Source organism: Panthera uncia, chromosome X (genome assembly GCF_023721935.1).
Source record: "Panthera uncia isolate 11264 chromosome X, Puncia_PCG_1.0, whole genome shotgun sequence".
Classification (NCBI taxonomy): domain Eukaryota; kingdom Metazoa; phylum Chordata; class Mammalia; order Carnivora; family Felidae; genus Panthera; species Panthera uncia.
The window spans coordinates 115,449,018-115,460,072 of NC_064817.1; the positions used below are offsets into that span (position 1 = coordinate 115,449,018).

The 11,055-nt window shown below is 41.2% G+C and overlaps 1 pseudogene; it reads left to right on the forward strand.

Moving 5' to 3' along the window:
* The first annotated feature begins 9,641 nt into the window (after window positions 1-9,641).
* Window positions 9,642-10,776, forward strand: LOC125931417 (Y-box-binding protein 1-like; annotated as a pseudogene).
* The last annotated feature ends 279 nt before the right edge of the window (window positions 10,777-11,055 follow it).

Consider the following 11,055-nt stretch of genomic DNA (forward strand, 5'->3'; position numbering starts at 1 on the left):
GCAATTTCTAGGTAGAATCTTTCCGTTTGATCGTCTCTATTTCACTGATATTGGTTCCTTTATTATTTTTCTTCTATTTTCATTGGGTTTACTTTGCTATTCTTTTTCTTTTTTCTAAAATTTATTTATTTTGAGAGAGAGAGAGAGAGAGAGAGAGAGAGAGAGAATGAATCCCAAGCAGGTCTGCACTGTCAGCACAGAGCCTGACATAGGGCTCAATCTCATGAACTAGGGACCATGACCTGAGCAGAAATCAAGAGTCAGATGCTTAACCAACTGAGCCACCCAGGCACCCCATACTTTGCTGTTCTTTTCTCTTATGTAAGATGAAGATTCACATAATATTGTTGATTTTCAGGCTTTCGCTTCTAATAGAAGTATTTAAATCTATAAGTTTTTCTTTGATTACTGCTTTAGCTGTGTTCTACATGTTTTAATACATCTGATTTGCATTATCATTTATGATAAAATACTACCTAAATGCAATTATTTTCTTTTTGTCAATGAGTTATTTAGATGTGCACCGTTTAAATTTTAAAACATATCGGAATTTTATGGCTACTCTTTTGTTATTAATTTCTAGCTTAATTGGTCAGAGAATTTTATTCGGATGTTTTTATTCTCTATATTTGCTGAGATTTGCTTTAAGGACAGAATATACGTCATTTTTATTGTAATTTAGATTAGATTTAAATTAGATTAGAATTTGCTGCATATCATATCCCACCCTTTTCCTTTCAATGTTTATTTTGTCATCCATACATTTAAGATTACACAGGGTAGGGGGTCCCTGGGTGGCTCAGTCGGTTGAGCATCCACTCAGGTCGTGATCTCACGGTTCATGGGATTGAGCCCTGCACTGGGCTCTGCACTGACAGCACAGAGCCTGCTTGGGATTCTTTCTCTCCCTCGCTTGCTGCCCCTGCCCTGTTCATGCTCTTTCTCTCTCTCTCTCTCTCAAAATAAGTAAATAAACATTTAAAAAATAATAAAATTACACAGGGTCATACTCTTTTGCGGTTCAGTTCTACAGGTTTTGACAAATGTATACACTTATGTAACCACTACCATGCTCATGATACAGAACGGTTCCATCACGTCTCCGAATCCTCCCATGTTGCTCTTTTGTAACCCATCCCCATACCCCCAAGTCCAGGGAGACCTCTCGTTTATTATCTGTGTCTACATATAAAGTCATATAAATAGAATCGTAGAGTATATATAATTTTTCTGTCTTCACTTATGATAACGCATTTGATATTTATCCATACTGTTGTATGTATTAACGGTATATTCCTGCCATTGGAGTTGTTTAAAGCTTTTGATGATGATGTATAAAGCTGCCTTAAACTTTCCCTTAGAGGTTTTGGAGTAAACATAAATGATGATTTTTCTGGTGTAATATCTAGGAGCAGGACTGCTGTCCCATACGGTAAGTGGAGGTTTGACCTTATTAGCAACCGCCAAATTGTCTTCCTAAGTGGTTGTACAATTTTGCATTCCCACCAGCAATGTACGGATGCTCCCTTTCCCCTGCATCCTTGCCATCACTTATTATTTTCAATATTTGTCAGAAGCATGAAATGTTTACATTTTAGAATGGTTTTATATTTACAGAAATGTTACATAGATAGCACAGAGTACCTGTAATCCTCTTGCCCAGTTTTTTCCTTTTGTTAACATCTTACATTATCACGGTACATTTTCTCTCTTATGAATGTGAGCTGTGTTACCCTTTTTCTTTTGTCTGTGGCATCATACTGAGGAGGTAACCCTGAATGAGAGGTGGAAGAATTCATTCTCTAGAGAGGTTTTCACCAAAAGGTTTGGGTTCCTAAGTCTGGTGCTACAGTAGCTCTCTCTAATCTCTTACTGTTGTTAGAGGGGGCTGAGCCTGGCCAGAGTAGGAACAATATGGAGTTTAGTAAGTACCCCGATGGCGTGTTGACTGAGTTAGTAGGATTGACGAAACTGAGGAGAGAGACTGGATTAGTCAAGATAGACTGTGACCATGTACTCACAATTCCACATTACTTGACCAAATTTTAGTCAGGCTTCTCTCCTCCACACAGGTCCCTGAACTTTGGTTTCGCCCCTGCTTAAGCAAGCACCAAGATACAGACATCCTCCCTTATGGCTCATTCCATGAATTGGCTGACTACAGAACCAGATTTTGTTGTTGAAGTGCCTGGAGTTTTCCACCTTCCCACCCCCACTGCTTGCCTCCCCCCTCCCCCACTAAAGTTCCTACCAGCCCTCTTACCGTTTCCCATTTTTAAAAGACCTTCCACTGTTTGATTTTAAGACACTTGCAGATCCTGAGGTCAGCATGTTCTATTTACTGCAATCGTCTTTTTGAATAGCCCTTCCTTATATACATTCAGATTTTCGTTATTTGACAGCTGTTACAAATAATCCCTACATTTCAAAGGCTTAATACAGACAAGTTTACTTTTTCTTCCAACTGCAGACCAAGATCTGTTTGATGCAGTCTTTTGAGGACCTAGGTTCTTTCAATCTAATTGTTCCACTGTTTTTTTTTAGGGCTTTGGAGTCCTCCAGTGGATCATTTGTATGTAGCCAGGAGACAAGGGAGAGAGTGTGGAGGATTACAAAAGAGGTTTTACAGGTCAGGCCTGCAAGTGACGCAGGACCCCTAAGGGATGTCGTATAGAGAAGTTCCAGGCGGAAGAGGAGAGTACACTTCTTGCTGAGGCTAGCGTTCTCTGCTGCATTGTGTGTCCTGTCACGACTAGAAATGACCTTAATAGTCTGGAACGATGAACAAAATCCAAAAACAAATAATAATAACATACGAGCAAAAGTGTTAGAGTGCTAAAATCCAGCTACACAAATATCAGACTCAAAGAAAGTTACAACTGTGGGGACAAGTTAGAATGACTTGGGCCCATAGCTTATGGCACAGGTATGATGTCACCATGTGCTTAAGAGAAAGAATAATGACTCAAATACCGTTATACTTCCCTCTACCCCAGAAAAGTAAAACTCTAACAGTGACATGGTAATAACAAGTTTGTTTTAGTAGCGAGCAGAGGAAACTAATTTTAGTGTTTTAACAAAATGTCAAGTACCCCGAAAGGGTACTGTTGTATTTCACAGTTTTGAAGAAAGATTTTTAATAGCCAAGGCACACAAAAGGGCTGGAATTAGGGTGGACCTGGAACTTCAACAGCAGAAAATGGTAAATCTTCTCCCTAATATTCTGTCATTAACATGATTTGGCTCTGAACCCTCCCGGTCTCTGTTTCAATGTGCCCAAATGTCCCGTAGAAATCATTTTATTTAGTCTATGGAACAGCCAGCTATAGTTACAGATTGAAAACTCACCTAATTATTTGTACTGGTTTCCTCTCTGTACTGAGGTTTTTCCAAGGGAAGGGGGAATTACTATGAGTCGGAGAGTTACCCAAAGAAGAGTGTACTGCAGGTTGGAAGGAAAATCGTAAGACTTAAATAAAGCCCAAGAGAAGTGGGAGATGATAAGGTGTGATTTCAACCACACTAATTGGGTTTCCATTTGTTTCAATGCCGTACGCTGGGAGGAAGTGATACGAAGATGAGTCAGACGCACAAAGCCGAATCTGTCTTCCTGCTGTGCTCTGCCACCGGGTCACTGGCTGCAATTCCAGATTCCAGTGTTGCAGGCCAGAAGGCAGAGTTCCAGTGTTCCTGTCTTTAATGACCGTCACATTCAGGCCCACCAGTATCTGCATTTCAGGTAGAGAAGTCTGTGTGTCACGAAGAGCATACGAAAAGAACTGTAGAGATTCATACAAAAGAGAAAATGAGAGTAAGTGAGGAAATCATGAATGGAACAATACTGCAGAGTCTTGACAGATGGTGTACAGAAACTAATGACTATTTACCATAATTCATTTTTGTTTTCCTCCTAGGCATATAGCTGAACTACATTTCTCGGCCTCACTTGCCATTAAGTATGGCCATATGACAGAATTATAGTCAGTGTAACATGAGAGAAAATCATGTCCTGGATCATAAAGATTTTTTTTTATATGAGTTCTTCCTTTTCTTTTCCTCTTCCAACAAACTTATGACAACCACCCAGATGCACTTTGAAGCCACACGTTGAATATGGCAGGGTGGCCATCACCCTAGGTCTGTTAATGACTGTGGAGCAGAGTCTCTTTCAACAGCCCGGAACCACCCTGGACAGTTAAACATATGAGAAATTAACCTTTAATATGTTGTTTTTCCCCATGTTTTGGTCAACTTAACACACACTACCCTACTCTACTGTAGAAGTTGGTGTCAGAAGAGAGGAACCACCACAACAAAAATCTAACGTGTGAGTCAATGGCTTCATGGGTAGGAAAAGAGGTGGTAGGCTTGGAAAGTGAACCCCATTTGATGTAGGGTCAAAACATTTGGCAAAACTACATTTTTCAATAGTTTTTAAGCTAAAACAAGGACAATATAAGCCTATTGCTCTAGGGGAAGTGATCAACAAGAGATACAGTACTGGTGCCTGCGTATTACTCAGAGTTGCCAATCACCCGCTGCCTTTAGCAAGAAAGAGCTCAGGTACCGAATGAATGATCTTGCGAAACAGAGTTAGGAACCAATCTGGCCCACTCACGCCAGAATGATGTGGAAGAAGGAAAAACTTTTCCTCTCATATGAACTGCTGTACTTGAGTCTTCTGGTTCTATCGCCATTGCCTTTACTTTCACTAATTGGGGGAAGGGGGAGGTTAGGGGTTGGTGGAGAGCATGAACAAGGCATTTTGTTTGTCTAGAACATGGGTTGACAAATTATGGCTCAAGGGCCAAATTCAGCCTGCTGACTTTTTTTCCCCAATGAAGTGTTACTGGAACTCAGCCAGAGTCATTCATTAATGTATTGTCTATTGTACAGTTATTATATATTGTACTGTTTATGACATATTGAGTAGCTGTAACAGAGAACATATGGTTTGCAAAGCCAAACATATTTACTACCTGGCGCTTCACAGAAAAAGTTTGCTGACCCCTGGTCTAGATGTGTATTGTAAATAATGTAGGGAAATGGAGATAATGCCTAAGAATATTTGTTAAAGTCAATGTTGAAGGTCTTAGAAGTCAGAATGAATGGGGCAATGAGGAACTATTACAAGTATTGAAAAGGTGAGTGATGTCCTTAAATATTTCTAGAAATCACATTGTAGGATGACATTGACAAACTAGAGTGGTCACAGAACCTTAAGCAGGCAAGTAAAGGCTCTGAAGCCAGGTCATAAGTGGGCATGGTTGGAGAATCTATAAATATTTAGCCTGCAGAAGAGAAAATTTAAGGTGTACAATATGTAGGTATTCAAATATTTAAAAGCCTGGCTAGTGGGGAAAAATCCAATTTATTTGCAAATATCCAATTCAGTATCTCATCAGAAGGCAGTGCTCCTCTAAGACACTTGAGTACAGCTAAATTGAGATTCTTTAGGAGGTCAAATCAGATAAATACAAATCTACTCTAGAAATGCCCAGCACAAAACCATGGCATCTATTTTTTATGATGAAATTTCATGTTACATTCTCTCATTAATCCACTGCGCTCTGACTTGCATCATCACCGCTGCCACTCCCCTGAATTTGCTTTTGCCAAGGTTACCACTAGTAGCTTTGTTGAAAAATTCATTGAATACTTTTCTGGCATCTATACTATTCATGACCTGCTTTGAAATACCTTCTTGTCACTTTCATTTTGTAACACTAACCTCCCTGTTTTTTCCCTCTCTCTGGACGTTTCATGTTACTCTCCTTCAAAGGCTCTTATTTTGTTGGTCTTCCATTTCATATTAGTTTTACTCAAAGTTCTGCAATGGACTCTCTCTTTATTCTACCTCGTCTCATTGGTGACTGCTGCATAGTCTAAAAGTAGATGCTAAAGCCATAGTGCATCATGTTTTCAAAGGCTTTTTAAGAGTTTGTGAGGTTTTAGGATGAAGTTTTAAGGAAAGTTCGTCCCGCTCGATGACTTTCACATGGATTTTCAATTGAATGCCTGATTGGCTCTGTCCTTGGTGCTGGAGATCCAATTGTGTTGGGGGCACACATGAGTTTCTCGCTCTTGTGGAATTTTTATTCTAGTTGGAGGGCAAGAAGAGAAGTGAACAAAAATTAATAAACATGAAAATTTCAGAGAGGGCCAAGTACTATAAATAAGTAGGCTATGATAATTAACCAGGGAATAGCTGGGAAAATGATTAATTTGGATAAGATGGTCAAGTATAGTTTCTCTGGCTCTTGAATAACGAGAGACTAAGACTTTTGACCTAGGACCTGGATAATAAGAAGGAACTAGTCATGTGAAGATCTGTGAGGAGCAGTATTGCCACTGTATTGAATAGTGAGTCCAAAGACTTGAAGGTGGGAAATAAATGTGGCATGTCGACAGAACCAAGAGATTAGGACATAGTTAACAATGAGGAAAGTAATAATTGATGAGAATAGAAAAATAACGGGAGCCAGAGTATTCTGTGCCTTGTGGGCTATGATGTGAAGTTTGAATTATCTATAAGTGCAATGAAAAGCCATCGGGAGAGTTTTTAGCATGGTGGTGACACGATATCACATTACCTGTATTTTTCCATTTGTCAAATGATACAAATTATATAACTTTCTACTTCGCTGCAAGGAAATTTAGATCCACAGTAAATTCTTGACCACAGGATATGGATTAGCTTATGACTTCATGTATATTTATGATCTTATTCTTTTTTATTTCTGTTACAGTTTTTTATACGTTAGCTTCTATAGAGAAATGCCTCAAAGTATTTTTGAAGAACTGATAATATGAATCACATAATACAGTCTGACTTGACATAAGAGCATTGGACTTGGATTTGGTAACCCGCATGCTATGTCAGTTCTAACACTAAAATATTCATGTGAATTTAGGATAATAATTCAAACACTTTGGGCCTCATCTCTAAATGAGGAAATTAATATTTCTTATTTCTGTGCTTCTCAGAAATGTTGCGTGGAGAAGATTGTGACTGTATATAAAGGCAGATTGCTGTAGAACTATATATATTCAATACATATTTCTTTTTTTAAATTTTTTTAGTGTTTTACTTATTCTTAAGAGAGAGAGAGACAGAACACAAGTGTGTCTGTGGTGGGGGGGGCTGCAAAGAGAGAGAGAGACACAGAATCTGAATTGAAGCAGGCTCCAGGCTCTGAGCTGTCAACACAGAGCCCGACGCGGGGCTCGAACTCACGAACCGTGAGACCATGACCTGAGCTGAAGTCAGACGCTTAACCGACTGAGCCACCTAGGCACCCCAATACATATTTCTTAAGCTTCCTCTATGGGCCAAAAATTAGATATTAACATTTGGGGATTCAAGATGTACTTTTATAAGAAGAATCTGGATAAAGTTAAATATATAGCACCAAACATTTTTAATCCATTAAATATATAGCACCAAACATTTTTAATCCATGTATATTTCATATGGAAAGGGAAATATTGGACATATTCTCAAGTGTATGAGCCTCCTTAGATTTTTTTTTCAGTAAGGAGGTTGAATCTCTTGACAAACATATGAAATCTGAATCAGGAACAGTTTAAGTTCAATGCTAAACTTAGGAGAAAAGTTTGAACAAGTTCCCTGTATGCATCCTCATCAGAATTACTGCTAATGGCTATGTGCAAAGTTTAGCTGATGAATTATTCAGTTTGATATCAATCTTGTCTGTTGCCACAGACTTTTGAAACAAAGAATGCTTTGCAATTCTTAAGAATATACCTTTAGGCAACAATGGAAATATTACTTGACATCCACAGTTCATGCTTCTAAAAATTATTTAAAGTTTAAGTAAATTGCATAAGAAGGTTTTAATTTCTATAACTTTTGAATAATTTATCTTACCTTTTCATCAAGCTCTTGTGTGTGTGTTGCTATGAAATACTGTCAGTTCCATGCATGCATTATTTTAACCCTAGGTAGGACCGACTTTGTAAATATTAAGATAGCACTGACTTTGTAAATATTAACATGACATGGGTGGCCAACGAGAAGACTCCTTAGAACTCAAGTGTTCTGTGAACCACATTTTGGAAACCACTGGATTATAGAAAACTATTACCTACACACTGATCCCAGCCTTCAGAACTGTAATGTGTGCATTGATTGCAATCTTTCCATTTTGTCCATATCAAAATTTAAGTGCCTGTTCGTGGCAATGCAGAAATTAAGAAATCTGCTTTCGTCATACCTCTTACACTTCCATAGCATGGCTTTGGTCTTTCCACCTATACTTGTCTCCCCATCAATAACCATTTCTTGCCAGCTTTAAGACTATGTACCCTTGAAGACTCAGTCTTTTCTACTATCATTTTCACACATCTGGAATACATACAAATAGTCCTTCCTCTGCACTGACTCAGAGCTTTGCCAGCTGGTTATTTATTACATGTCTCCATGGCCATCACTAGAAATAGTTGTGGCCCTGGGGAAACAACCCATGAAGGCTGCCTGGGAAAATCATTTGTAGAAGGAAGCCACTCTGTAGGTAGGTATCTTTCATAGGATCTCTGGGATAGACAGAACACATCAAAGTGCAACATCCAGGCTGTCACTGCAAATGTGTGGGACATAGTACGACCACCCACGTTGCCCTGCCCAAGAGATGGGCCTATTTCAATTGCTATACATGCTCTGAAGATTGAAACTGTATCATTTATCTTCATATGTCAAGTCTTCTGCATATTAAACGGTACAAATGAGGCCTCCCTACATACTGGTTGAAACAAATTGCAATAGAGTTCTGTTCTTTCTGTTTTCATAGAAAGAAAACAAACCACATATTTCTAACTAGGTAGACCAAGTGAGAGAAGTGTCAAAATTCTCATGAAGCAATTGAAACGTATTTTTATAAAGCAATTAGGTGTGCAGGCAAAAATGGTAGGACTATACCCGCTGTTTGAATATCAGTCATTGGAGAAGCATTAGAGCACAGTTTTGCCAAGTGCAGATTTACGTTGGGGCGGATGTCGACTCCGGCGCTAGCTTCACAATTTACAGGCCGTGTGACCCGGCCCAAAAGTCCAGCTTCCTTAGCTGCTGTAATAGGGACACACTAATAGTATCTGCCCATGAACATTTAACCGAGATACTGCGTATAAAATACCAAGCACCGTAAGAGTTAGGAGTCATTGTTGCTTTCGAGCTTTCAGCAGAAAATTAGGTATAGGGTAAAATGCTAGGTTAGAAAACTTATGAGGTCCACCTTCACGGTTAGCATCTAATTCCTAGAAAAGTTCTCACAGTCTGGGCTGGGCAAATGGAATCACGATCAATCTGACCACTCCTGCCGACTACCTCTTACTCTTACTGTCAAGTGGCTCCCTGGCAACAGGCCCCATATACTCTCTGTTCTGTTCCCACATCCCATACCCAACTTCAGTTGCCAGGGTCTCCTTTTCTTTCTGTCCTCCTCTTTATTATGTCGGCCCAGTCCTCCTCCTTATGCTCCTTTTTAATCCCCCAAAGCCTTAAAGAACGTAAGTTAGCCCGCCTTGTTTTTTCATCGGCAAAACAAAGAAAATAACCTTCCCACCACCTGTGCTCAAACAAACATGGTGAGAATTAATGAAATAAAGCCGAGACAGCTTCAGAGATGATAAAGTCTAAGAAGTGTCAAAGCGCATTAAGCTCATTCGAAGAAGTGAAGTTTAAAAAGCCTAAGAACCGAGTTGGATCGGTAGCGGGAGCAGAGAGCGGACCCCGGAGAGCCCTGAGCAGCTGCATAGGCCTGGCTCAGTTACCATCACGCCCGGGAGGGGCCGCAGCTGCGGCAGCCGGTCCCAGTCATCATCACCTTAACCTTGAGCAGAGAGGCCTACCCCCCAGCAGCCGTCCCCGCCCTCACTGAGACGCCGAGCCCGGCACCAGCCTCAGCAGCGAAGGGAACAGAGGCTGGGGGGCCTCACCTCTGAGGTGCCTGCCGGGGGGGCAGGAGCGTCATCTCGACCAAGGTTTTGGGAAGATGGTCTCGTGTAGGAAACGGATATGGTTTCATCAACAGGAATGACACCGACGGAGATACAGAAGTGCCATAAAGAATTACCCCAGGAAGTACCTCACAGTGTAGGGGACGGAGAGACTGTGGAGTTGGACGCTGAAGGAGAAAGGGGGTGCGGAGGCAGCGAATGTCACGGGCCAGGGTGGAGCGGGCCCAGTGCAAGGCAGTGAGTATTGCAGCGGGTTGTAAACATTATGGGCACTCTCCACGTGGCAGGGGCCCTCCACGCGATTCCCGGCACAATTACCGGAAGAGCGAGTGTGGGGGAAAAGAAGGAGGCATCCGAGAGTGCTCCCGAAGGCCAGGCCCTCACAGCGCCGACCCCACCGCAGCAGATGGTTCGCACCTTACTACGTGCGGAGACCGTGTGGACGTGGGCCACAGTCTTCCGACCCTCCTGTGCGGGAAGAGGTGATGCAGGATGTTCACCACCAGGGTGCAAGAGAACGAGGTAGACCAGTGAGACAGGATATGTTTCGGGGCTGTTGACCCACGGGGTCCTCCTTGCCAAAGTCAGCTTAGAGAGGACGGCAGTGAAGAAGATAAGGAAGATCAAGGCGATGAGAGTGAAGGTGAGCAGTCACCTCGACATCCGTACCGCCACAATTTTGATCACCCACGCGGTCGCCCAGAGAACGCTAAAGCACAAGGTGCCAAAGACACAAAAGCAGCGGATCCCCCAGCTGAGGATCTGTCCTCTTCTGAGGCTGAGCAGGCCGGGGCTGAGTAAATCCTGGCTTACCATCTCTACAGTCATCCTGTTTAGTCATCTAACAAGGAGAAACGATGTGAAATTCCAGCGATAAGAAATGAACGAAAGATTGGACCTGAAGACCTTAAGGGCTTGCTTCTTGCCCACTGACCAGATAAATAGAACTATCTGCATTATCTATGCACATGGAGTTTTTATTATTTTTGCCTAAAGAGGTCTCTTTTTGGTAAGGCTGGGTTTTTTTCCTCAATATACCTTTAACGATTTTTCAATTGTTTCATACCTGATCAAGGTGAG